Source organism: Varroa destructor, unplaced genomic scaffold (genome assembly GCF_002443255.2).
Source record: "Varroa destructor unplaced genomic scaffold, Vdes_3.0 BEIS01000003.1, whole genome shotgun sequence".
In the NCBI taxonomy this organism is placed as follows: domain Eukaryota; kingdom Metazoa; phylum Arthropoda; class Arachnida; order Mesostigmata; family Varroidae; genus Varroa; species Varroa destructor.
In genome coordinates, this window is record NW_019211456.1 from 37,126,762 (window position 1) to 37,154,593 (window position 27,832).

Below are 27,832 nucleotides of genomic sequence, written 5' to 3' on the forward strand. Positions count from 1 at the left end.
TATCTCTTGGGCAGATGTATAAGTTGTTCATAATAGATTGGTGATCTACATACGTCAATACGCTTCATTCAAGAAAAATAAGTTATTCAACGAAATAATAATAATAATGATATTGAAACTGAGTTTAGAGAATAATATTCAATTTTCTTCTATGAGTCAATCCGACAAGCTATAAATATTATGTTTATATGTGACTCATATAAAATTGAGGTGAAACATCTCAGTCGCGTATACCGTTAGAGATCATTATATTTAAATGTGTGTCCACATAACTACAGATCCGTAGACACTTGCCACTTGCCTGTTATTTTCCGTCACAATTATGCAGAGAGAGAGAGAGAGAGAGAGAGAGAGTGTGTGTCGATGGGCTTGGACAAGATTGTTCCGTAAAATCAAGTCTGGTAAAAAAGGCAGCCCATTTTTCTATGAATGAATATTGTTGGTGTTTCACGACAGACATCTAATCGATAATCTAGGCTTTTTTTTACTGTTTCAATATCGTACAACGTAATATTATTACCTCCAGTTAGCCGACCTCGTGTATAATCCTTCAATATGAACATTCAATATTGTAGTCTCATGACCGGCAAGCGATTGGTTCCGACAGACAAATCCGTTCGGCCGGACACGATTTCTAACAGCTGCTTAAAACTTCCAATCAACTGTAACTTCATGAGCTTATAATGAATCTAGGTATCTATACATGCATAGTCTATGTATTTATTCTGGATACAATATATAGCCAACAAGTTAACATTGATACTAAGTTACAATGACCGCATGAGATTATTGATGCTAACGAGCGTGCAATCATCGTTCTATTTGACGATATAACGTATTCTATAATAATACATGCTTTATTCGCGTATTTATGATCATCATCTCTTTTTAATGTGTTCCGTCTATTCATCGATCCACGCCTTCTCCTCAATCGTTTATTAAATCAATCAATCAATCAATAGACATTTGCCTGGTAGCTCACCCTGACTCAGAAACGGAAATAGACATCATTTCCCCATTAGCGACAAACGAAGTGACGTCGGCCTGTAGGACAAGACCAAGCGCGTCACGATCGCAAAGTGTTTGCTCTATTTTCCTATCCTACCATTTGCCAGGATAACGTTCTCGATGCACCACCATCAGACAGCAGCGTTACACTGTTTCCTCGGCGGACAAAAATACGCGCGGTGTCGCTCTATCCCGTAACGACGGTCACCAAGATCCTAAGGTTCGTTTCCATTACCACCCTCCAGTGTTTGGTCTGCTCTCGTCGGCTGAGTTCCTGTCGAGAGGCAGATAGCCACCACCGAGACCATTTGCTGTTTTGTGCGGATCACGGCAAATACCACCATTCGTTGGAAGCTTGTTGTTAGAGTAAGGTCCCACAGCAAGAGGACGAACCATTACGTCTTGTGGCCGTCAGACCGGTTACCTGAGGGAAGCGAAGTGAAAACGCAGAGAAGTGCCCTCCGCGTCATCTGTAGTAAGTTGTTGTAAAGTACCGTTGTTATCCTCCTTATTCAAGATAGCCTCACAGTTGTTAGCCCTGCCCCTTCTTCACAGGCGAACACAGAAATCGCAAATATCCGTTGTCAATACCGCCTGTTTGGAACATGGTCTTCGCGTAAGTAAACGCATTCAGCAAATACACATCTGCAGACAAAGAAACGATCTGCTTCGGTATATCGTTTGCAAGCCTTGTCCGTACAAAACGACTCATGAAACGTTAGGAAGCACGGCATATTGCGCTCGTCCCGTATTTCCATAAGTTATTCTCGTATTTCCCGAAAACAAACACAATTATCGTAACTGCACCTCGAGTAGACGGTGTACACCCAGAAAGATCTCGAACAGCATCAAAAAGCACAGTATAGATAATAAGCATGCTGTTCTTGTTGCTGATGCTGATATATGATGGCAGTAGACGGGACCATGATGCGGCTCATTGCGGGACATTTACCTTGAAGCGTTCTTTTTTTTCCATTCCCGCTTCCACTGTAGGCATCGATCAATGCTGCTATCATATAGAAACTAGACCAAGAACACTTCTCTCATTCTTTCTCCCGCTCCTCCTCTCTCGTTTGAGCCTTTCTGGGTCTTATTCGTTGGTGCCCAGTTACGTTCACCGGATTCTGCTCAGCCCAACTTCAGGCCCCCGCTTGCTAGCACGCGATAGTTCCTCCACAAGTCCCGAAAGCATTCCCCCAAAATCCCACCTCAGAGAAGCGCAGAATCTTGCTTCCCTTACTTCTTCCCTGTTGTCCTTATGATGATGGTAACGGTGGTGGGGTAGAAAGCGTGTTGGCCGTTGTGATGGTGCTCCGTGGCCGTTGTTGGTGATGGCTAGATTTCAGAGCTGGCTAGCTAGCTGACTGGGCTCGAAGGTACTGTGGCGGGGAATAGTGACGAGTAGTACGTGCCGCATTAGCATCTCATATGCATTCCCTATTATATGCCGCCAACCCGACTTGCCCCAAGCTCCATTCCCTCCAAGTCCTGGAACATAGCCTCCTAGTGCTGAAACAGCCGGGGTTAGACCCAGTTGCCTGTGCTAGATCCTGCTGGTTCAACACCGCTTGGGGGTTTTCAGGAATGACTATCGTAAGGTGGCGGCGTTGGTGATGGTGTGCGGCGCAGCCTCCAGGTTCGCTTGTGCTGCTGCATGGCGCACTCCTCAAAGGGGCCTGTCTCGACTCTTTCTCTCTTTGACTCCCAGCCTCTTGTATATCCCCATTCTCCCTACCGACTCCTATACTCCTGCGGCTTCCGATGCGGCTGCTGCTGCTGCTGTTGCTAGAGCTAGCTAAGGCAAGCGGAGGATCCATCAGGCGGGAGGTAGAATAGTGCCGTCAATTTCATGTGCCCATGGGGCGGAGTAGCGTCAGCTAACGTGGGAAGTGGTAGGGCCGGCACGCGTGCGGTGTAGCGGGAATACGCGCGAATACGCCAAAGGGCCAAAAGAGGAAGAAAAGCTTGCGTTCAAGAGACTGTCAAGGGTGGGGGATACAACAGCAGCTCTGTTCAAGGGGCTGGGGCATGCGACAGGAACTCTTTAACGACGAGGAAACAGTCCACGACGATGACGACAACGACAATCACAATAACAGTCTACGTGTGTGCTTCTGTGAGAGCCAGTCACAAGAGCAGGCGACAGAAAAAACTTCAGCAACGTCTGCTTGCCAGCCGGCTGGCATCTATGTGATGCAGAATCGCCTTGCTAAATAAAGGCGATTCTGTATCACATAGATACTGCTGCGGCTGCCGCTCTTAGTGAAGAAGATTTGATCACCGAAATAATAGTTTGAATAGTTGTTGCAGAATGAATGAATGCGCTTATGACTTGTACTTAGAGAAGTAGATACAAAATCTTTTCTTTTGGCTACCTCAACGGAATTATTGACGAGTAGAAATCTGCTCAAATAAGCACTCAGGTTCGATTCGTGTCAATATATGTTTAATGAAGCTCATAACCCTCAAGCACCTGAACTATGCAAAGTTCTTACCACGTGCCCGTGAACTGCGAAAACCCTCTCCGTCGCGGTTTCTCTCTGACTCTCCCTCTCTGGGGTGTTTTTAGACATTAAAGCAAGGTCGGCGTATCGCATTATATGTTACAAAATGTGTTTTCCACGTCCCCTGACTGACAAGTCCGTCCTAAACCGGTCGTTTCCGATTAACGTCCAAAGTAGGCACAAAACGTCACAGCAGTGATGGGAGCAAGCGGCTTTTAAACATTCTGCAACTAATAGCACGTTTATACAATACGAATGTCTGCTTTAGCTATAATTTGGACACGCGGCAAATAGATAATAAATGATATACAGTTTATAATGAAGCTAGTGACAATTACGGTAGCACATCTGTGTGCACAAGATCTTATAATTATTAATTTAAAATTCTAGCTTAGGCTGCAACTTGTCGCTGTGGGCCTTGTTCCACCTGCGTAGGCCCAATCTCTGTCAACTATCTGATCTGAGGCGGCCTCTGACAGCGCGTAATACATACGCAAAACAGTTGAACAGCTTAAATATACTTTCATAGACATATACCATAATTGACATCTGCTCTCGCTAAGCGTATGAGCAACTACTGTCTGAGTAACTAAACCTTTGAGCTCTTCGAACGTTCTTCAGTATTAACTATTTAGAAATCTATAATCCGTAACGTATGAGTAGTACCCTTAATAGGTGCAACCAGTACTATATATATATATATAAAGTAACGATCCAAAATCGGCGCTATAATGGAAACAAAACCACTGAATTTCGGAGTCGACAGATATTAGGCAGGGATCAGCTAATAAATCTCGCATTGTCCCTTAGAGAGGAAGCACAGCCGGATTTTGGATACTAGCCTAGCTATATAGGTCAGTGGTACGCAACGGATCAGAGAAAAAGCAAGATAAAACTATACATTGCCAATAACAATTATGATGCTTTATTTTCCAATTACTGTTTTTACGAAGCAGCAAATTAATGGAACTATATAGATTCTCCATTAAACGAATATCGATGAGTTCGCGTGTTTTAAAAATAAAGGCTAGAAATCAACTAATTGTGATAATGCGTTCAAGTTTTTAATCAAAAACCCACCGCGCTCGACCTTGCCTACCGCCATTATTCAATGTCGAGTAAAATTTTTAGCTGGCTTTTTAATATGGACCATTTTTTTTCATCGACGCTAGGATCAAATTGTAAAAATGCGTATATTGCATCTTATCTCTGTTGTACAAACGCAATGCTATATTAGATCTGCTATTAGCCAATCAACGATAAGGTTGACTTCGGTCATTTTCTCCAATAGCGCAAAGTACGTGTGGGTTTAGGGCAAGACCCGTTTGATCTTTGGCGTTCGGGACGTTAAGCGCCATTTCAAAAGATCAAGAATGCGCATCTCGTGCTGAGTTAGTGAACCTCGACGAGTATCAAATCTTTGGCTGTGCATATTTTTAGCGTTATAATGAGTATACACACAGGCCCACACTCAACTTCTGTTCGAGTAGCTCGTATCGGGGCCTCCGCAGCAGCAGCAGCAACAACGACCTATGAAATATTCATAGGACTTGGGAGCATGCTGTTGAGTATCAGACGTGCCGGCCAAGGTTATGACCTCTAGGAATTAGCATAGCATTACGATGCCTTTGCATGATCTCTGTCTAGGTGTTGATACCTCAATCAAATGATATAATGTGATATATATGAAGGTTTAATCGCGTAACACATGCTGCTAAATATTACTGATGGACGTCGCCGATCGTGGAACAGTTGACGCAAACTTAAATTCATTTTCGGCCTTACGACAGTCAGCGAATCTTTCAAGCTTCCATTTGCACAGAATCTGTGGGTTGATCTCTTCATTGATAGGCAGATTGATAGCACCACTCAAATTTCCATGTCGATGAGGCGTGTCCAACGAACGGAACGACGATCGATGAACGAATCAGCGTCTAAAACTGTGTGAGAAAAAACGAAACTCGGTCATTGGATGATCCGTCTATTGTGTCAATGAGTGTTACGAAATGATATGGGACAAAGCGAAAGTCTTCATCAGAGCCGCTTGTTACATTCCATACATGATAAGCTGTATATTAGAACTTCTTCATACTAATCCTCTTGACGTACGTACGTACGTACGTACGTACCCCTATAGTGAAGTCGGTCGGTCGGTCTGAGTAATGCTTCAACAGATTCGATTCTCCAGTTGTATCTATCTCCAGTAAAAAATCAAAGTATAACTGTGTTCGCCGTGGTTCAATAATCCAATACATGAAAAGCAGCAATGCGTATTGATAATGACAACAGCTTGGTTGAGTTGCAACTCACACTTCAAGAACGTTAATGGCTTTCCTGATATTTTTCACCAAAACTAAAAAAAAAAACCTTTTCCTAAACCTATAATAGCCATATAGCAGCTATAGCATCCGAAAGGAGCATACGTTATGCAAGCGTTTACCGCGCATACGTCTCGTGTAACGAAGGCAGCCGATTTATTTTACGTCACCTCCGCCTGATAAGACAATAGGATTTCGGACACGCCGCTTATCGTCGTTGCTCCTGCTCCAGTATAGTTCTTCCCTTACCGCAACTAGGGCGTCGGCAACCCCTCAGTCTTCGGCAGTCTTTCCGATGACATGAACTACAGCAGCGTTTAGATCGCCTGTTGCCCAAATACTGGTTCATCCACATACAGCAGCCTAGGATAGGCACAGAAACGTGCATGGTTCTCCTCCATCGACGAACGTGCATATACGTGCCGCCTAGTCGATGTGTTGCTCGAGAGTCCTGCGCATTTTATCATAGACCACATTGCTCGAAAAAGGACTATTGTGTGGATAGCGCAGTCAGCCTGCTCTGCTAGTGTGTTTAATCCAGAAGCTGCCGCCGGCCTAAGCTATGACGCTGACGTTGGGATGTAACCATTTGCCCTGGCCAGTTGGCCGGTCGTGTTCCTCTAGCGGGCATCGGAATACATTTGCATTTTAACTAGCATACTGCCTTACTGCACGCGTTGCTTGTCCCGGTGACTAGCGGCTATCTGCCCTTACGTCTGCTTCCGTAAACCGGCCGACCCTCAACGCAATACTTTTAAGTGCCGGACCGCGTCCAAACGCGTCGTCGTCTTGCCGGCGTTCGAGTAACCAACAAAGCGACCTTAGGCTTTGCGGTTTCGTTAATCATCATCAATATCGGTGTCTATAGCAAGAGATAAGTTGAATAGATCCACAGTTGGAACAGAATCCGGCCGTGAAGTCGACGCTGCCAGTCTGCCGTAACTTGGGAACATTATGTATATAGTTCGGTAAAAAGATGGGTACAAGAGCTTCTTAAATTGGGGATTTGTTGTTTTATTACGAAGATGTTTTAGTTTTTTCTTGCTATACACTTAAAGTGTAAACCTAGAGTCAGTACTGACCCGTATATGAGATGTCACGACATTTGTAGCGGAACTTCGAAAAGGAGTCAAATTCTAACTTAATTGCATAATTGCTCTGAAAAGGCTTTATTAGTTTCTGGGAGTTGGGATTTCTGTTGTCTTCGTATTGACTCTAATTCTAAACAGAACAATCACTGGATTTCTATTTAGTAAACGCGTGATAATATTTCTACTAATAAAAATGGAATATTTACATCTATACATAACAAGTTACAGTTAGTAAAGTTTCGTACGAGGATATACACAACAGTAACATATCAATATTAATTTAGCAATTCACCTAATGACTATGCGATATCTTTAAAAAAACGGTAAGAGTGCTGTTCAGGCCGTCACCCGGGCCGTTGTCCTTTAACGATCTTCGTTCCATTGTCTTTTTTGTCTGTAGACTGCTGGACCGCCCACTCGGGTGCTTCGTCAAATATTGCCCGTTATATAGTTTTCAATTTTATTCAAGTTAAAGCACGTCAGAAACACCTTTTCGTCGAAAAAACTCTTGTTGAGAAATTGTTATTACATTTGAACAGCAGCCATTAGGCAGTCTTCATTCTGTGTAGCCACGTATATGAAAATATAGCATGAGGAAAAATGCCAAAAATATATGTTAATAATTTGGTTAAGTTAGTTAGAGTTAATTGGTGATGACGAATAGGATTGGTCCAGCTGAGGCGCTATCTTTCAAATTTAGACATTTCCATTTGGCTAGCAAATAAACCCTTAATACTGCATGTTTATATGGGCACAAACGATTGCCAGTGGGCCTATCATAGATAGGGCCGCAGCATCCTGTTTGCGCTAGGACGCTTCCAATATGACAAGGCTGTCGCAGCGATAGCAGTGTCTAACGGCGCTGCGTTGTCCTTTAATTTTAACTAGGTGTCAAGGTGTGTACATTTGTCAAAGCGTACTTCCGACCGTAAAGACGATATATCGGTTGAAGGAATATAAAGGCATGGCAGAACAACGGGCACATATGTTGATTCGTCTTGTTGGCGTGGCATCTCAACGGACGTCTGTAGAAAAACGGTTACAACCGTTATGATTGAATTGTTTTCTTTTCGACCGTGATTCAGCGATACACAGTTTACAGCAGACGAACAATTATCCACACACACACACGTAAAGGGTAACTTCGAGCTGGCACTGTCAACATGTAATTACTGCTACCATTTACACCTGGACAATTATCATGACCTTTTTGAATGAATTGTTTTGTCAGTTAGAATTTTTTCGTCTACGTTGCGGTTGAACCTGTTTCTTAAAACTGTGTAAGCTCGCCATCCTGTGTTGGAAGCCCATCGTTATGCAGGGTCCGTATTTCATTGTCTATTCTAAGTATAGAGCTCCTTCTATAGCTGTTGATTTTAACACAGAAGTTTTAACAAGTTGGAAACAGATACACAAAGTATCACTGCTTTGACGAAACGGTAATACTTTCACAAATGCCGCTATGCGGATCTTTTTATATAACCACTCGTGAATTTGATATTAGTGTTATCACTAATGAATTGTCATGAAGGAGACACTATAATTATTTCTAGAAATAAGATTTTAACTTAATTACTAATCATGTAGAAATTCTGGACGAATGATGAAACGTAAAATGGTAAATAATATATATCTAAGTCGCCATATTAAGTAAGGAAAGAACCCGTATGGTAATACGGGTTTCTTCCTTACTTAATAAGACGATAATGACCACTTACTTCTTATAGCTAAGATATAGTTATAATCAAGTGTCTGTTATAGATCATATGTAGGCTAAGAGTAATTCAAGGAGTGACTCGCCAAGCTTCAGCAAGTTCCGTTATAGGAAAATTGCTAGTCCTGACTCTGTCATAGCAGTCGTTATACATCTTAGGGAACGAATATCTTGTACCTAGTTGGGTACCTACAAGGACTAGATGATAAACGGCGTTACTAGAATTACTCGAAAGCCAAACGTATCTCTAGGCCTCTCTGAGAATGAGGATACGTGCTTCCGTTAAAATGATTCGTTGTCAAATGGACCTCTTTAGGCGGGAACTGTATTTTTGATCACAGAATTCGGAGGTCCGTACATCAGTCCATTCGGCAACACTCGCCCCCCGATGATGCTCTAAGAGTTCTTCTAGCCGTTGCTTCGTCCTTCTCGTTCATTCTCCTCTTTCGTCTTTTCGTTGTCTGCGCTTCAGCGGTTCTCAAATGGATTCGTTCGTCCACCGGTTCTTTTAACTTCCTTACTTTTTTCTCTTTCCACCTCTGGATCTTCGTCATTCTCTACGACTCTGAAGCTGCCTCCCCGCCCTACCCCAAACAATGCCCTAGAACCAAGGACCTTCCATCGAATCAGCCAAGCCGCCTAGTCCCTGAGATGGATGAGAGGAAGGTTTTTGTCGAAGCAGAAGCTGATCGTAAAGGACTAAAAAGAAAGGTAGAGATTCAATTTTTCCCTCTATCCGGTTCCAGCAGAAAACTGCTGCTACAACCGTTTGCGTCGACCAACTGAAAGGTCCATGGCGGCCCCCGATCCTGCTTTTCTTTCGTAGGACCCTGCCAGGTCCACGACCACTACCAGCAGCAGCACCATCACCTTTTAGCTTGCTAACGCGTCTCGAAGTTTCGTCGTGTTCCCTGGCTTTCTTTTGTACTCCTTACCGATTTTTTCCTGGTCTGCGTCTCATCTTCGTTCCTCCTTTGACTGTAATTCGACAGTCACCTTTCGTCGCGTAGTTTTCCTCTATTGCTGCTGCCGTTTTTTATTTTGCTTCTGCTCCGTTTTTCCTGTCGCCATTGCCGATGCCTCGTCTTCAGAATGCTGCCTTCCGGAGCTGGCTGCGTGACGTGGATCGTTCAACCATGTTGGGAATGGGCGATGGAGAAGGAAGCATGCCCTCCGCCCCATGGCAGAAATAGCGTCATTTCTAATGTAGTGTGATCATGGCTTGCTCGCCTGGCTTCTCTGCTTTTCCCTCTTAAACTCTATTCGAACACTCAGTTGCCGGCAGTTTCCTGGTAGAGCCAATATGAAGCAGGCCGTTTGAGCTGATCGGAACGGCAGACCCTGCATCCGGCCCGCCAGGCAGGGGGATCCATGCCGCCATCATGTTCGCACGCCCCATGGGCTTCTTGGTTAAGTCCAAGAGTTCGTGATCTTCTCCGCGGAGAGAGGGCAAACCCGCTGCAGGGCGAGAGTGACACAGAGTCGAGAGGGAGATAGCTGGAGCGGAAGGGCGTCCCTGGTCCTCCGGTCCCTCAGTGGGGGAGGTCCGTATTGATTATGTAAATGAGGACGGTCTCACCGTCACCACCAACACTATTGCGGCTGGCACCAACGCCGTGTGCCGGATGCCCCAGGACCGACTAACTCTTCCAGGTCACACAAACCCACGCATCGACCGCTGCTATCGGCAGCACGTTATCCTCGATGGGCTTGCCTCGACTAGCCATCAGCGTTTGCCTCACCATGACTCTCGACTCGACCTAGCCGGACTCATAGAGTGAGCCCCTTCAAGTGTGTCTGACTGCGTATACGTGTGGAAGCATGCGGACATCGGAGGAATCGGCTTGGTAGTTCGCTAGTCGTTGCGTATAGTACATCACAGTACCACACTGGTAGGACCAGTGAGCACACGTTTGGTCGATGTTCGTCGACAGGCAGCCATAGCGGCTATTGGACACTGCAGCCTGTGGCCTGTCAAGGCAGGACAACAAAACTTCTCCCTTTGTCAAGGCTCCGTTAGCGCTATGTCGTCGTTTCCCTCGATCGTCTCGGCAGTACTGCCTGTTCGACTTGGCTACTCAATATGCAGCCCTGCGCTGGGCTGTTCAGCCAGAGAGCTGCTTCCTTTAGTCAAGGTTTGCCCCTCTGCAGTCTCTCGATTCTGTTTTTCCCGGTTGGTTCTGCTTGCGCCGAGAGTCCACGCTCTTCCTGGTTCGCTGCTTAACTACGCCTGCTACTCGTCTAGAAGCTTCGCTAATGCCACTAACGCTAGTACTAGGAGTGAAGAACACGGCAAGAGAGAACAGCCAAATCAGCCAACAGCAGGCAGCACATCGAGTATGGGCGACAGCGACCACACCATAAACCGTTTTACGTCGCCGCTGCTAGGGACGGACCCTGTTAGGGATTGTGTAGGGCTGGAACAGTGCTGCTTCAGGCTGCAAAAGCAAGGCTGTTGGTGGATCGGCCGCTCACGCCGGCCGACAGACCGCCGGACTACTTGTTCGGAGAGGAGGATGCCACCATTCTTGTCGCCGTGTCCTGCACAGGCGGCGGCGACGGTGCTACTAATCCCTGCCGCCGACGGCCGTCATGGTCCTCGCCAGAAGCAGCAGCTCGAGCCACCTAACTATCCCTCCATAGCCCCTTCGCTCCGATCCAATAGAAAGTGGGGACTTTGTCCCCAAACTAAGTCAAGGCTTAAAACGAGCCTCACATAGGAACAGAGCCCAAGCAATGTCGTACTTGCAGCGGCAACTGTTCGACGGTATAGCGATCCAGCGGCAGTCCAAGAAGCCACAGATCAGCGTCCAGCTGCTCCGTGCTCCCAGAATCGTGTTCCGGTGATTGTATGCGGGTTGTTGGACGGTTTTAGCTAACGACTGCATTATATCTCGGCGTGGTCAACAATGCTTGTTGTCCGCGCCTTTTGTATAGCCCTAGAAACCACTTTAAAGTTGGACGCAATATAGTGTTGGACAGGTATTTCACTTAGTTTTTCTAATATGTGTAAGGGTTTGTAATAGCAGTAACTTAAGTGGCAGGGTATATATAAAATGGTTCCACATTGATAATATCATTTTAATTGAAAAATTGGATTCCATTTCGCACGGTACTCATACACGTAACTTGACATTAGCCTCCTGGAAGCATGTTTCCCCAAAAGAGATATTCAAATGTAAAAGGCATACGTACTGAAATATTAGGATTTAGCCTTAACTCACATTAGTTATAGTAATAGTCGTCTAGCTATAGGGTCTTTTTCATTTAACTGTGGCCCGTTTGCTTGTATACGAAGCGGGGCAGTCTCCCATTAAATAATGGGACGTATCTCCCATTTCTTCAGTTTAAACCATTTAAATTTGCCGATTTTAGCCAACGTTGTTTCAATATAAATATAATTCAATTGAAAAAAACTAATTATTTTGAGTGAATTAAGTAATTTTACAGATTACGTCATATCACTTATTCTCCGAGAGTCGTGCAGGTTGAATAGCTCTGTCCATATTATTTCATAGTTTTTGGAATTCTGCTATGAGAACGACTGCTGGGTGAGGTAACCAGACATACTATATTGATAGCGGGCTTTAGATATAAGTATATCTATGAATCGAAACTTTTGCGTAGCCAGCTAACAGCACAAATGTCTTACACTATACTTCTGTCGTTTCGAAATCCTATTCCACAGCTATTTATATCGTTGTTTCTTCAAATTGCAGAAGAGTTTTCTGCATTAGCTAAAGCAACGGGCATTGCATATTCTCCCACTAGGAGGTCTTTAATCCGAATCTGTCAACAAATTAGGATCCTAGAAGCCGCCTACCTCATTTCATCAGCATTCATCCACCAGCGTAAAAACTAAAGCTGTATACACCTGTTGTTACGCGGGCTTTTTCAAATAGCATAAAAGTCGTATGATCTCACTTCGGTCAGGTAGAAGGCATGTCGAATTCAAATGTCTAGTGCTTTCTGTATTGAAGTACAAATCTAAGAAACGGATAGTGTCGGACAAATAGTTACAGTTTGTCTAATGCGTCAAATGTTCATCATTAAATATAAGCAGAACTTAGATATGTGCACAGCCGTAACACCAATCTTAGCACTATCTCAATATACATCTCTATTAAATACAATGCAGGAACTATCTGTGCTAGTCGTAATTGAATCGCCACCGACTTACCATTTATATAAGATAGTCACATACCTCAATGCTACCACTACCTAAAACCAGCACGACATTTTTCCTTTGTGGCCATAATCACTGATTTGGTCGTTCCGTTTTTTTCTCTCCCGTAGCCTCGCGGGCACCCTCAGCCATTGCTCGCGCTTCAATGTCAGACTCAATGACTTTTACTTCAAATGAGCTAATGAAAGAGCTAACGAGCAGTTCGCCGTCCCTAACTCTTAGACTGCTCTGCTTCGAATTTACCATGCCTGTGATTCCCGTAACCCCTGTAATACTCTACCCTACCCAATTTTTCTACGTACCCTCACTGACTTCGCCAACTTTCATCGACCGCGCTTTCATCACCATGAAACCGTGCGTTCCTATTTAGGCTTAACTTTCATTTTATGAAGGGACTTTATCGATATATAGTAGCCAACCGATCGCAGCTATTATGTAACGGAGACGACTGTTGCACAAGGTTTATGTTAGCGGAACGCTGCGCGGCCATCCAGACCTATAGATCCTAGGGAGTCTCCCTTCAAGTAGAAGCTTTTGGCATGAGTTTCACCTATAGACTTTCAAAACTGCCCTGATAGCTGTCAGTATGGCTGACGAACGTGCAGCACTTTTGTTATTACGACCGAGCTGTCTCGATTCCCCTACCCCCTCACCCATAGGTGTATATAAATTATATTTCTGCGTTATGTGTAAGCTGGTGAATAAGCTAGACCCCCGACGTAACCGTAGCCCCGAGTCACATGAGAGAGTGACCAACAGCAAACCACAAGACATTCACAAATGTAATATATGGCTAGGACAAAGCGAGAGAGAATCTTTCTCGCTTTTTGCCCCTAACGAAAATGCTTGGGAGGCTGTCATCGTTCAACGCGGTCTCTGCTCAACGGGCTCGACAGTAGACTTGACTAAGGTGGAACAAAGCCATCACTTATAAATCATTCGGACTAGTGCGATCTTTTTTTGGAACTCCATGCGGCTAACGGCACACACGCACTGCACTCGTCTCCCATAGTAAGGCTTTTCTATGTCGGCGAAAGCCAGCTTCTCAGCGCTCCTCAGCTTCGCCTGAGCCGAGTAGCAACCTCCTTTTTCTTTATAAGAAGGCTCTATCTTAAACAAAGAAATACGGGACGAAGGAGGGATTAAGGGAATTACCTACTAAGGGAGGGTCACTGAATATGGTTATCATGGCAGCAGCGGCGGAGCAGAAAAATGTAAGCAAATAAATGTATTTGCTGTAACAAATAAAAAGATAAAATAAATACGAATCAGGAAGCATTTGAATTGGTAAGAGGGCAAGGTCGTGACGGACGTAGGACTTTGACCAATTCAATGCCAGTTGATTGCTCCAAATAACTTACAAAATACCAGTGTTGTTTACATACCTCAGACGAGATTAGAGAAAGGTCAGTTAACTTATAATTTCGTCGATGAATATGTTGTGACCCCATAAATGGTTAACTGATTGCCTTTAAGTTAAGGCACCGTCAATACTCTTTTTGTTAATACAACATATACAAAGCAACTAAACTAACAACAATTATTAGCTTCAATGCTTCAGGCCTAGGCCCGCACTCACACGTAGACGCTATCCGATCATCACTTGTTTCATGGCTACCCCATGCTGCTAGAGGAAATCTAGCTTTTCACCGTGACCTTGGAGAAACATTAATTGAAGCTGTCTGTAATTTCGTTAGATAGGTGTGTGTGGCCAATGATAGCTTGCTCTCGTTTACATTGACCCTAATCCTCAGGCGTCGTCATCGTCTCAGACGGTCGAGACATGGTCAGCTACCTAATTTTCGTCTGTTCTGCTGGTTTCGCTACACCCCGTCAGCTGTGAGGTCAGCATACAAAACAGGCCGGTAGCCTGCGGCCCGCGGATGTACGGTCTGACGTGAGCGCACTTTCTGATGAATTCTCGCCTGTTCTAGCTGTGTATTTAACCTGAACTTGAAATATCCATCGTCGTCTCTCGAACTAAAAGTCAAAGTAATGCAATAAAAAGTTGTATGGCGGAAAACATGTTTGAAAAAAACCTGTTGCATAAGCCAAAATGAGGTAGAGCTATTTACTTATAGCGTGCCGTGAGGTAAAGTGAAGCTCAAACTAACTATCAGTAGGATAATCATTCCATTCTATTGAATGCAGATCATCTAATGAAGGTGTGAGACGTCGAAACTTTGATTTATAGACGTGACAGTGTATCATCTTAATTTGAAAAGAAAATGTAGAGCAGACACATTGAAGAAGCAGCAGCAAAACGACGATGTACTGCACAGAAATCCATCACGTTTGCAAATTTGTGTATATGTACTTACGAATAACCGTGTACAGAGCCAATTTCTAGAGACGTTTCATTTCGTTTCACTAATTCTTAGCCTATAGCGAAGAGGATTTGTCAGGTAACAGGTACAGTCAAATTAAAAAACAATTTTTTTATGAAACTACAGCCGAAATTCTTGTAAGTTGGCCCGAGCTTCTGACCATCGCCTAGGATACGATGGTATGAAATTATCCTAAGCTCTCCAGTTCGAATCTAGATTGAAATCTTGGCACTAAATCTAGGATAAGAACTACGATATTCTGCCGGTGATGGGTTACCAAAGATGCTTAGTGGCGCTATTGTTGCATCCGAAAATTTCTAGTTTATGCTGGCTCAAGTCTCCTCGAAAGGGTCGATCTTAGATCCTACAGTAAAATAACAAATATTCACGCTTGTTATTTATGCAAAAGTAAATAATGCGCACGTTAATTTCTGCTTGCACCTAATTATTTGAACGTGAACCCCATAACGACGTTAATTTCCGATGGGAAGTGAACAGTCATGAACAAGCGGCGCCACCGATGTTTTGTTGTTGGACACCTTTAGATACAGCATGCGTCGGAAGCTCCAATATTTCGAAGTAATACTACCGTGCACATACAACGGATTGAAGGCATATACAATACGGGCTGGCAAACCGTAACTCCCTTGACGCATCCGTTTAAGTGACGCGCACACAGCACGCTTCAGTAGCTGACTTACAATGAGGCTCAATAGCTGCCCATCTCTCTGCGGCAACAAGCGATGTTCGAATGCAAGAGACAGCGATAAAGAGCTCGTTACGTGAGGGTTTCAAAGTATTTCTCATCGGAGTAAATGTCGCCGTCGTTTCTGTGGCCATCGCCAGCTTTCCCACTGATTCTTGTATGGGTTACCGGTGGACAGCTGCGGGCTGCTGGTGTCAGTTTCATAGTTCGGTGGCTGGCGCGCGGGCAGGCAGGTATAGGCCGGTTGAGTGGTGATTTTAATGCCTGGCGAAGCCAGGCCATTCCTTCTTCAACTGGTTGGCCATCGCTGGTCGATTGTTCGAACTAACGTATTGACTGGGCGTTTGGGTGATTTAAGTGACCGGTGTGGCCATGTATGTGTGTGCGCGAAAACATATCGTCAGAGCGCGCTATATATTGCTGCGCAAAAGAAGATTATCCACAGTATGTCGATGCCCAGCCCCGAACCATTGTTTTACCGGAGGCGGAACACCACTGGTCCTTCTCGTCGATATGCGGCGAACGCTTTGTTAAAACATCAGTTTGGCTAGCGACGCCTGCCTGCCGATAAGTTCGTGCTCATCGAAACAGTGCCTCACATACGATACTGCGCTGCACATGTCCATTATCCATCCATAGGCAAACCGCGTTTGTCCTCATTGGAACTGCCCTTCATGACGCCGATGCCGTTGTCACCCCCCTGACATGATGCTGTCTCATGGACAGCTGGTGGCGCTGCAGCGAACCGTCGGCCCCGAGCGAATAGATCAGGCGTGGAGGGCTGGAGATGAGGGGCCGCGTTCTGCTCCTCGTTCGACGATGCCGGTCAGTGCTGTTACAATGTTCTCCGGCGGAGAAACTACGAGGGAGAGCGTGGGAGGCAGAGGGTGCAAGATAGGAAACGTACGAGGGAGAGCAGGTAGACAAATTGCTACTGTGTGTGACCTCCATGCTTAATGAGGAGGACGCCCTACAGACCGATCTGCGCTGGTCTCCTTTGTCAGCTTAGTGAGATAACTTCAGGGAAGCCGAGGAGTGAGCGGACGGCCTTTCCTCTAGTAGAGTTTGGATAGCGTATAACCAACGATGTTTGCCAGCATTGACTTCAACGTTACCTCGCCAACTTTAACGATATGAACATTTACAAGTAGAAGAAAAACTACGTGGTATTTTTTAGCCTTTTCATGCAACGAAGTAGTGGAGAACTCAAAATCTTTCTCAGGGGGCTTTTCGTACCCGGGTGAAACTGTGCAACTTCAAATGAATTCACCAGATGTCGAATAGTTGTCATACCTTACGTTAAATACGGGAAAAAATAGGTACTTCTCGATAGATTAAGTTTTACATATTAACTGACAAATATGGGGCATGTGTTGACAAGGGTACAGCATTGAAACTATTTTGTTTATATCTTTGTAACGGCGGCACTGATCAAAAGCCCAACAAGAATGCTATTTTTTTATGTAACAGAAATATCGAGATATTTTTTTAGAAGAGACCCTTAAACAATTAGTGAGTTATGTGCAAAAGAGGTGATTTCTGCGATAGATAGGCGTGGATATGCTTGTAACATCTAGCAAATCTTATAGTTCTATTCGTGAATAAGCAGGAAAAATGGAAATATAAATATCTTACTTCAAGCGCCTCGCCCTCGAACCAGATATTACTTACGGAATTAAGTTCCGTCTACTTCGCGCAACACAAATTGCAACCGAATCGCATAAGGAGACGCCAAAGATGGGTCGATTTAAGACATACAAAGAGCAGATGCGGTAAGCATGCGTAACCCTTTTGTACGTTTCTGCCTCTCCGTTTGCCATCAATGTGGCTTGTGAGATGTAGTGGATGACTTAAGTAAGTATCAGTTTAAGCTTGCCTCACAAAAACATATTCTGAATAGCAACGTATGCAGTAAATCTAATAAAAATCCTATTTTCTATTATGGGTGATACATTGAGTTTCAGTTTTAACGGGAACTTTCAACATGAACACAGGCGTTTTTTAATTTCTAATGATTTATTGAGTTAATTAAAGAACTCCAATAGATCTACTAAATTAACGATCCAACTATATCCTGCTACTACTGTTCCGTTGGGAATTGTCTTGCGAAAAACCTAGATCCTCCAACATGAGCATATAAACACTTGGAGCTAAAGTTCATAAACTAATACAGTATATTTATCTTTATAGTACTGTGATCGTAGAGCAGTGCATGCTTTTGAGAAAGACAAACGCCCGTACCTAACAAGGTGAGTCGCAGGCACCCTAGTTATGTTTTAGCAATATATATGAATGTATACAAATGAGGACCTCTAAATGCGCGGTGAGATTATTTTGCACGGTGTTTTTTTATTAGGAAAATTATTACGCAAGGGTAATTGTTTGCAGAGCTTCGAGGTATATATCACAACACGATGCCTTATCTTTTTTAGTTGAGATTATTGTAAATTATTTTTATTCTTTTATTGACAGTTTGATAGTTTAAGTTTAATCTAATAGTTAGCTTTGCTAAGGGGTGGCTGAAGTCTTTCTTGATCGCTTATCGTGTCCTGCGCTATCCCTTGGTAGAGCCTTTGCTAATTGACAGGCAGCTTTTAGCTGCATTAATTGTAGCTGAGTTAGCGTGTATGTGAAGGACGTGAACTATATTTCTTAGCCTGTGTGTCGGCGATGGTTTCCGAAAAACTTTTTCCTTCTATATCCCTGCCTAAATTTCTGCTGTCGGGGCTAAGAAAATGCAAATCACTTGCAAAGTCAATGGGGGAACGACGCAGATGTGGTTGGCTTTATAGTGCCCTGATTAATTGTCAGTTAGTTTTGTATTTAATAAATAGCGCTTGTGACTTATTGTTCTTTTTCTATCCTACAGATGAATTGCTTGTTATAACTTTACCAAACATCCGGTTTGCCAATAAGTCAACTACATACAGGTAAGTTCTGACCCTTGTGTTGCCTTCGAACTGTATAGTGCAAAGACCTCCGATTTCCAAGCTTAGAGAAACGCTTGTTTGGGGGAACGTCCGCCTTTTTGTTGTGCAATAATGCTAGCTAGCTAGCATTGTCGTTCATCCGGAATCGGTAAATTTCTACTGCGTCTTGCCTAGCGTCAAACGTCCCTTTTTCTTGTTGAAAACCTCTTTAACGATTGCCTCGATATTTTTCTAATTTCTCATTTTGTAATCTGGGTATCCTACAGATACGTACATTTTCTATTTTTGCTTATTGTTGGTGGACTTCAGTTTCGGGGAGCTTCTCTACCTCTTTGACAATATCAAGCATTTTTGAAATTCGCCACTTGTGGTCAATGCTTTAATGTCTTTCAGAACCTGTTCCAGTACCCTGGGATTCGGGAGTCTCAATGACTTGAAGTTGACTACAGTATCGTTGGCGGCCGGCTGCAATTTCGCGCGCAACACCTCATTGTTACGAGTACTATGTCGTTAGCCCGTAACCTGCGCTGTCTGTGGTTGTTTTGATATGTGTCCTGATGCTTTTCCATTTTGTAGAAGAGGGAGACGTAGATAAGTCTGTGCGGGTTTTTCATCTTTTGGAAGTGATCAATTTCTAGAGGCGGAAAATACAACAATTTTTCTGCTATTTTTTTAGATTGTGAAAATTTGGCCTATCCGCATAGGATGCAGCACTTAGATCGTAGCAATGAGCGTGCACTAATCCAGCTTTTGTCTTTTTCTGACGCAGCATTAGAATTGCGCTTCTCTTATGAACTTCCGATAGGAGTACAAGTAACATTTTAGATGATTAAACTTCTCTCGGATTTAGACAACTTTAAACCAATCGTTGCTCGATCGCTAGTTTGCTATCACTAACTTTTGCGCGGGAATCTGCAAGTTTTGCACTGGATAACGACTTTGTTGTATTGTTTCGGGAACACAAATCTAGGCGAGCGGCCTAGTTAGCTGACGTGTTGAAACTATTCTTACATAGGTGGTATTACATCATGACAAATCACGAAAATGCTCAATTGGAAATCCACGGTGGGTCTGGCGACAAATGAAAGTAGGCGACACTTTTTTCTCCAATGACTTCCCAGATTGCGAACATATTTTGTTGCTGCCTTCAATAGTTTACGGGGTGCTTTTATAGTCTCCTGGCTTGAGTTTTTTGTACTTGCCACCGACTAGTTGGATTCATATTTGTGATTTTAACAGATACATCGTATGCTTGACATGAGGCATAACATGGAGTGCGCTTAGAATGCCTCTTGGCCCGACAGCCCGAGGCGAGATCGTATAGCGTTGTTCCAGGCACGTAGGCCCCTGGATCTTTATCTAAAGTCTAACATTGATGGCTGAGTCTTGAGTTTAGTCTCGTGCTGCTTCGCTTGCATTCATGGGTAACGAATCCCACCTAACAGAAATTCATTTGAGACTCGTGCGAGGATCAAGAGGCTCGGTACGATTTATCTTTATGTAGAAGCATCGCTTCAAATGTATTTGTAAAGTAATAAATTACTATATAGTTAAGTTATGCTACACGTAATTTAATTGTAGGTGATCTTGTCAAGAGGGTCAATGTCAACCACAAAATAACACAAATAAAATCATCTCGAGACACCCAGTAGCTCGTTTAGTATTTCAGTCTGCTTGATGTCACCGTTTATTAAACGCCAGATCCTCGTACCTACAAAAGTAGTCGAGCAAAGGAACGGAATAAACACAGGAGACGAATTAGCTTTTCGTTCGACTCAGATCGTCACTGACGGCGGCAATGAAGTTCAAGTTCGGAGCGCTCGAGCAGTAACTGTAATACGAACGGCCCGATAACCGGATCTGTTCAGAAATGGTACTCGCCATACGAGAACTACCAACTGTGAAGTCTCATGATTGAAACAAGTAGAAATTGATTTGTCTCGTCCATCTTTGTCTCATCTATTTTTGTTGGGCTTGTCTCCATTTTAGCGTGTTCGAATCCGTCGTCCGACGCGTCCCGTTCTCAGTGAGCCGTCGTGACGGATATTATTAGCTGATGGATTCGAGTAGGTCAAAGACGACCGCAGTACTTCTTATGTAAACAGTAGTAGCAGCAGCAGCGACATGTGCCGAAGATCTAATAACAGTTTACTCGCTTGAATTTAGCGGGCTAAAAGAGGCTAGACCATCCCAGCAGGTGTCTGGCCCTGCTAATTCTATTTCGTTCTCCTGTTCATTCACTGCCATTACGTTACTCAACGAGAATTACTGTAAAATCGCAGCATAGCCCTACTGTAGATTGTGCTTTGTTCGAACGCACTGAGCTATTGCTATCAGCCGCGGTAAGCAGCGACTCGGTCTGACCCTCATGACAACGAGGCGTTCGACGGTTGGTTTTCGTGAGTGCTTCTTTTGTCTGTGTCGCGATCTACAATAGCTACCAAAACGAAATATTGACGCGACACGAATCGAGATGCTCCGAAACATTTCCATCCCAAACAATGGCTTTATGGAACAAGCGACTAAGGCAATCATCGTTCGACAGCTCGGTGAAAGGAAATACAGTTTATTTCTATCACGACAAGAACCTACTTTAAAGCAATCATTGCTTTCATTCATTGCTGATGGCTGAATATGACCATTTCTTCATTTAAATACCGTTAAACCAGCTTAATTGATAAGGCAGGTGGTGCCTACACGGAGACACAGTGGTAGCCGCCAGGCTTTCATAAAACATGTAATAAAAATGGCTGGAACATCTCATTACAACAGGAAGCAGATAAATCTCACGTTTATCATCGGTGGGCTTATTTAAGGAGGGCAGCTGATACTCATAGCAAATTGTTAAGCAGAGAATATATTTAGAATTAATCTACGTTTGCGATTGTGGCGTATGTTTCTTTGCGGTATAACCACTACAACCAGCAAATAAATACCGTATATCATGGTTTGAATAAGCTAATCAAACGGGGGCAAAAGAGCTCCTAGCCTCCAGTATAGATGCATAGAGCAGAATTCGTTGTGGCAAGCTTTTCATCTATATCTCTTGCGTGCAGGCGGCTACTCCCAGTCGAGGAGGCCAACGAAAGCACACGCGCAATTGCATTTAGTGACGTGAATTGAGGTAAGATGGTCGCATGTGTGGTGGTCGTGTACTTAGTGGCGTGCTGGCACGATCGGTGATCTGCGGACGAGGCTGTTTCGGCCAAGCACGTCAAGCAGTGGCTTCGGTCTCACCTCAGGGGGGTATATTGAAACTACTGAAGTGCGACGCGTTGCTGGTTGTGTTGAGCCCGATTGAGCTGAATAACGGCAAGCCGGCATCATTTCGAGAAAGGGTTATGGGTTTTGCATAAATTAGTCTCCTGAGCTACCGAGCGAGTGCTGTCTCTGTTCAAGCAGATCTGAACGGACGGTGCAAGGTCTGCGAGCAGGCTTCTCTTCGGTTTTTTCACACCGCAGCAGAACTGCTTGTATGTAGCTCGTTGTAACAGAAAGCCTTGCTTTGTGTATAACATCGCGCGGATGCCGCTTCAACTTAGAGCCGAATGCCAACTCCATCCCTATACGTTATCTTTGCATGGCATTGCAAACGTAGTTGTAGCAATTCACCACCAGCAATCCGCTCAATAGCAGGCTGCTGCTAGGACTCCAAATAGCCTTTTTGCGTTCACGAACGCAAACAAATGCGGACGCCCTTTTGGGAGTGCTATCAGCAGCGGCAGCCTGCTGCGGCCTGGCCAAGCACGACAACTTTCCTAGCTACAACTAGCTGGAACGGGATGATATCGTCAAGCGTCGCCGGCTCTGTTCTGCTCGCTCTCTAGAGGCTCATGCGCTCCCCCGGGTCGCGCTCGTGCCTGCTCCGTCTGCTACCGATGATGACGCTCGAGCTTCTTTTAGGACTAGAAGGGGAGGAAGAACGGAGTAGCCCCCAGAGATAAAGGTTTAGCAATATAACCTGCACAATTCAAGGGCAACAACAACAACAACAACGAGTTACTACAAGTGGGCGCGAGGCGACAAAAGTAAAGCGAGGCTCCATGTGCGATTCGTTAGAGGTCGACAATAACATTGCAACAAATGACACTAATGCCAAGCAGGTTTCAAAAAACACATTCGCCATGTGTATGACACGAATGTTTCTAAGGAAAAGATTGGGAACTCTCGACGATGATTCTGGAATTCAGTGCATAGCGAATGTAAATATTACAGCACATTTTTGAAGGACTGGTTTCGGACCTCGACGAACTCGTTCTGTGTAAAGCAAATTGAAAAGATCCTTCGAACAAAACTATAGGGAGCTAACTCGGCCCAGGTTTTGGAAAATCGTACTGTTATTATTATTATTATTATTATAGTTCATTCATAATCACTTAGCGTCATGAATCGTCATAATTGAAATATTCTCAATCAGTAGTTTTTAAATTCGCAGTTCCGTGAGCATACGCTCATTTTCACATAAGCTACTGTCACGGTAAACAATAAGCCGCTAATTGAACACTGTTCTAATAGATGCCACTATAATTGCACGCATTTCGTAGCGAGAATTCGTCCGCGCCACTTGACCTCTATACAAGGTCATTCCATCTATTAAACACATAGGCCGAGCTCGGCAATCGGACCTGAGTCACCAGCGACGTACGAAACGCATAACAGAATGTTTGCCGCCGTTTCATACGTCGGACCCCCTATCAACTCCTAAGTTATGTAAAAGTGATAGTTTTGATTAGCATGATGACGCTATTCAAGACTCGTGGAGATGTGACGACGCCAATAGCAGCTTTTCTGCTCAATATTTTCCTCCGTTCTCGTAACAGCAGTACTCTCTGCCTCTCGTTCGCGCCAAACTCCCGTTTGTGCTTCTGCTGTTCCGTCCAGAGACGATGCGATCCGAATCGTCGCTGTGGCGGCCGTCGTTCCGAAGTCGTTCGCTCCGCCGCCTGGCAATGCTCATTACAATTGCTAATATGTTGCGCTCTTTGCATACATAACGTGCGAAACGAACTGGGTTGGAAATAACAAGGGATAATCTGGGGTTTCGCGCCGCCGACGACAGGAAAGACTGGAATTCCTTTACGGTGTCGAGGAGTACACGAGATTAGTTACCCCACGTCAGACTCGTTCTACCAGCATGGGGTTGCCACTGTCGGACGTGAGGCTTGGAGCGGGCAGGCACAAAGGTAAAGTGGCGGCGGGGACAAGGACAGTTGGGCGCTGGCGAACTCGTCCGTTAACGGTTTTTTTTTTAGTCCACACGAACCTCTACGTAGCTATACTTTACGCTCCTAGTTGAACGTAGCTTTGATGCTGCTACCAACCACTTGACGAAAGGTTTTTATTATATAATATATTTGAGAGATCTTAAGTGGCGCGATACAAATCTAATTTCTGTCACATATCTAAAAACATACGACGTACAAATAGTGCACTGATCAAGAATAACGTATACCAAATAGAGACAGCCATTAAGTTAACGAGCGTCGTCTGTACGTTGACGGTTCGAATTTCTAGCATTTTTACATAATTCGCGTGACATTCGCCTCCGGCTTGTCCTAAAACTGTAGCGTATACAGTTCGTCCTTGAAATACCTAAATTCAAAGACAGGCCTTCGTTATTATGTGTTTGAGCGTAACGCATTCTTCCTACATACGCACCCTGGCTTCCTTTCTTCCACTTAAAATCTCTTTCTATACTCTTATCTTTTTTTTTTGGTTCATCCCTCTTCCCTGCAGAAATACTGAAACAACTAGTTGCTTCGTCCCTCGCAGAGTGACAAGTTCATCGTATGCCGGGGGGTGATCAAAGAAGCATCTTCGTCAGCTAAAATAAAAGCCTTATCTGCTATCGTCATCTCTCGTCCTTTTTTATTGTCTATTCCGTCCTTATTCTCAGTCACTTAACCAACGGCAGCGACCCGGCGGTTCGCTGTTCGAGGAACGGTCGATTCCGAAACCGACTAACCGTATGCCCGGCAGTCGCCCCGGTAATTCGTCGTCGTGGAGTGAGTTTAATTCGTTGCATAAATTTGATTGTATAAGTGAAGCAGCAGTCGACGAGCCTGCTGCTTACCAGTCTGCCGGCCCCTTCGTTCTCTCCATCTCACTCCGGCCTGACGTAGCTACGTCGTACAAGGATCTACGAAAGGAAGCAAACAGGTTCGCATACCACTTGCGGAAATCTCTGCTTTGCTTGCCACCGCCGTCGCTACGGAAGAAAGGCACCAGGAGCAGCTTTTGTGCGGTGGCTATCAACAGCAGCAGGAAGAATCAGTGTTTATGGCGGTCGCTTCTGGCTGCGGCTGCAATCGTCCTCGTGCGCTGCTGCTGTTTTTGCGGGTGGCGGTCGGCGATGTTGAGTCGCTGCTGGCGGTTTTGGCTGCGGCTGGCTCTCCGGCTGCTGGCCGTGTTCATTTCCATTGCTAATACACTTTCGTCTTTTGCATGCATAAAACGCCGTCGCAGCAGCAGCAGCAGCAGCAGCAGCAGCCGTGGCGGCTGCTGCTGGCGCTACTCGCTCGTGCTGCCAGCGGCAGCGGGACCAGCCCGCCAGCTGGGTGGCTGGCTCTGTCGTGTCGATCGCACAGCTCGCCTCGGTCGTCTGTCTGGTGGAAGCGCTCGCTGTGTTAGTGCGGATGATGGGCGCGACGACGGTGGATGTGGCTATAGAGGCAGTGGTTAGCCGAGTTGGTCATGTCGCCGTTTTCGTCATTGTTGCCATCTTTACGGTCGTGGCAATGTTGATAATGGTAAGGGCTCTTGTCACTGCTACAGCCGCTGCTGCTGCTGCTGCTGCTGCTGCTGCTACTGCTACTGTGCTAAGGACGTACTGGAGTCATCAATACGGCCGACACAGCTATCGGTGGCAAAGGAATAGTTGCATAGTAGCGTCATACGATAGAGAGCGTTTGTCGGTTGGTGCTGCGCGACCGCACGATGCTAAGAAGTTGCCCCCTGTGTCCCTGTCGTTGAGTCTGGCGCGCCCAAAACGTTCAGTTCCTCTTGTACATCTCGACTGGATTGCTGACTCGGCTAGCTCAATGGCCCATGGGATTGCTTCTATCGAATCTATTAAAGGCCGTTTAAGGACTTTTCCGTGAAATGTTTAAATACTGCCATGTCGCTTATTGTTCATAAGTATGTTATTCGTATGCCGTGAATGATTGTGGAGTGTCAGTCGGTACATCGTCTATTGTCTGCGCGTCAGGTCGGCTTATGTTACCGCCACATCGGACTAACAAAGTATTTCATGATCGGACATCTACGCGACAGAGACTATTCGGTAAGAAGCCCGTGGACGATATGCCATCGGACTTCCTTCAGCGGCAGAGCCACGTAGGAGGGCCACGTAGGAAAACTAAGGATGCCATTGTGTTGACGTTAACGTGACTTTGGTCGGCTTGACGCTGGCGGAGCTGTCTTGCTGTAACTTTTTCGTTGCTGGAATTTTTTATTGTCAAATTAAGTTCGGTAGGAGGTACCGAGACGGAGGTACGAGGTCTGTACTTGCTACCCGTCACGACAACCGACTGCTCCATCGACGGCACCCTCTAACGAGGTGTTCTCTATGGGGAGTAAATAAAAGTGGGCTGTGTACTCGTTCAGTATCATATGTGCTACGATACACCCAAAGCACAGCCTCGACTCATTGTGAAGCACTTCCTATGTTGAAGTGTATTGCACTTTTCCATGCATATTCCAGAGTAAGTAAGTTACAGTTCGCAGTTATTGCAGACATATGTAAGTGTGTGGACATGTGCGTGTAAGTACAAAGGTGACAGTTATGGGAGTGTATGAAGTACTCCGAAACGTGTGAACCGACCCAAATAAATCTTTCTGTGATATGCCGAACGCCGGATATATCAGGATTCACTTGATACCTTGAGAATAACAAAAAAAATACAAACATCCTGTATGATAGTCAATGATAGCAGCTGTGGCAGAATCAACATACGTATCGATTGCGTATATTAATGGGTTCCGCAAAATTAGCCAATATAGTCAATTATCTATGAAATGAGTAAGCGTAGATCAATAAAAATGAAATACAACTGTTTAAATTCAAAGTACTTTCCGTGTAGTCTTTTTCTATATTATTAACAATACGCACGATCACATAAATCTTGACTCATCGTTATTTGATTGCGTCCGTCACACTATGGGTTTTTAACCAGGTCCGAATTGAGTCGGCACGGATATAATCATCCCAGCACTTAATTGTCTCGTAAATTATCACACAATTTCATGCAGTTATATAACGACATGTTGTTTCGTATCGCCAAACATAATCGAAACAACGAACTGGCAGCCGGAATGTATTTCACAAGAAGTGTGATAGATCCAAATACTCACCCAGGACAGACTTTTCCTTGTATTCCCTCTGATGTCATTCTTCTAGCTTCGTTCCAGATTTGCCCGCGTCTTAGTCTGTGCCTTGGTCGTACTAGCAGCGCTCAGTACGACTGTCCCTGATCTGTGTGCCCTCCTGTACCGGGTAACGTTCGAAGACGACGGCATCTTCTTTGCTTCCTGCTGTCGAGGCCAGGAACTTCGTGCGGGCTCCTTTTGTCCCAACGCCTTCCTTGCTTTCGCCGCCATTGTGGTCCATCCATGCCTCTGTTTCCATCGTTACTCGGGCGTACAACAGCTATAGGAACACTAGCAGCAGCAGCAGCAGCAGCAGCAGCGGTCTTTCATGGCTGAATAGCGACGCACTACCTTTACGCTGAAACCGCCTGTCTGTTGTTGGACAGGATATAAATAGGAAGGAGCTACGCAGGACACGCCGGCAGGTCCCCTCTTGGTATGTTCCACTTACTTAGCATGCAACTCACACCGCCTAGCCACCACCTGTCTCCTTTACTCCGACGTCCTTAGCGGGACGGCGACGACAGAAACGACACCAACGCCGTCGTCATCACCGTTCGCAGTGGCAATCTGTAACGTCTATGCTGGACTGTGATAGCGCTGTTACGTACTACGGGCGCTACAGGCAGTTTGAGAACAAAAAGAAAAAGTCGGGTTTATTTTAGGGCCAATTGCTTCTCA

General features: G+C 44.9%; 1 long non-coding RNA gene across 1 annotated transcript; it reads right to left on the reverse strand.

Annotated features, from left to right (window-relative positions):
• Positions 1–4,410: 4,410 nt before the first annotated feature.
• Positions 4,411–27,758, reverse strand: LOC147756900 (uncharacterized). The gene is made up of 2 exons (XR_015323306.1): positions 27,137–27,758; positions 4,411–5,452 (listed from the first exon to the last, which is right to left on the reverse strand). It is a non-coding gene; the product is annotated as an uncharacterized LOC147756900 (long non-coding RNA).
• Between the last annotated feature and the right edge of the window lie 74 nt (positions 27,759–27,832).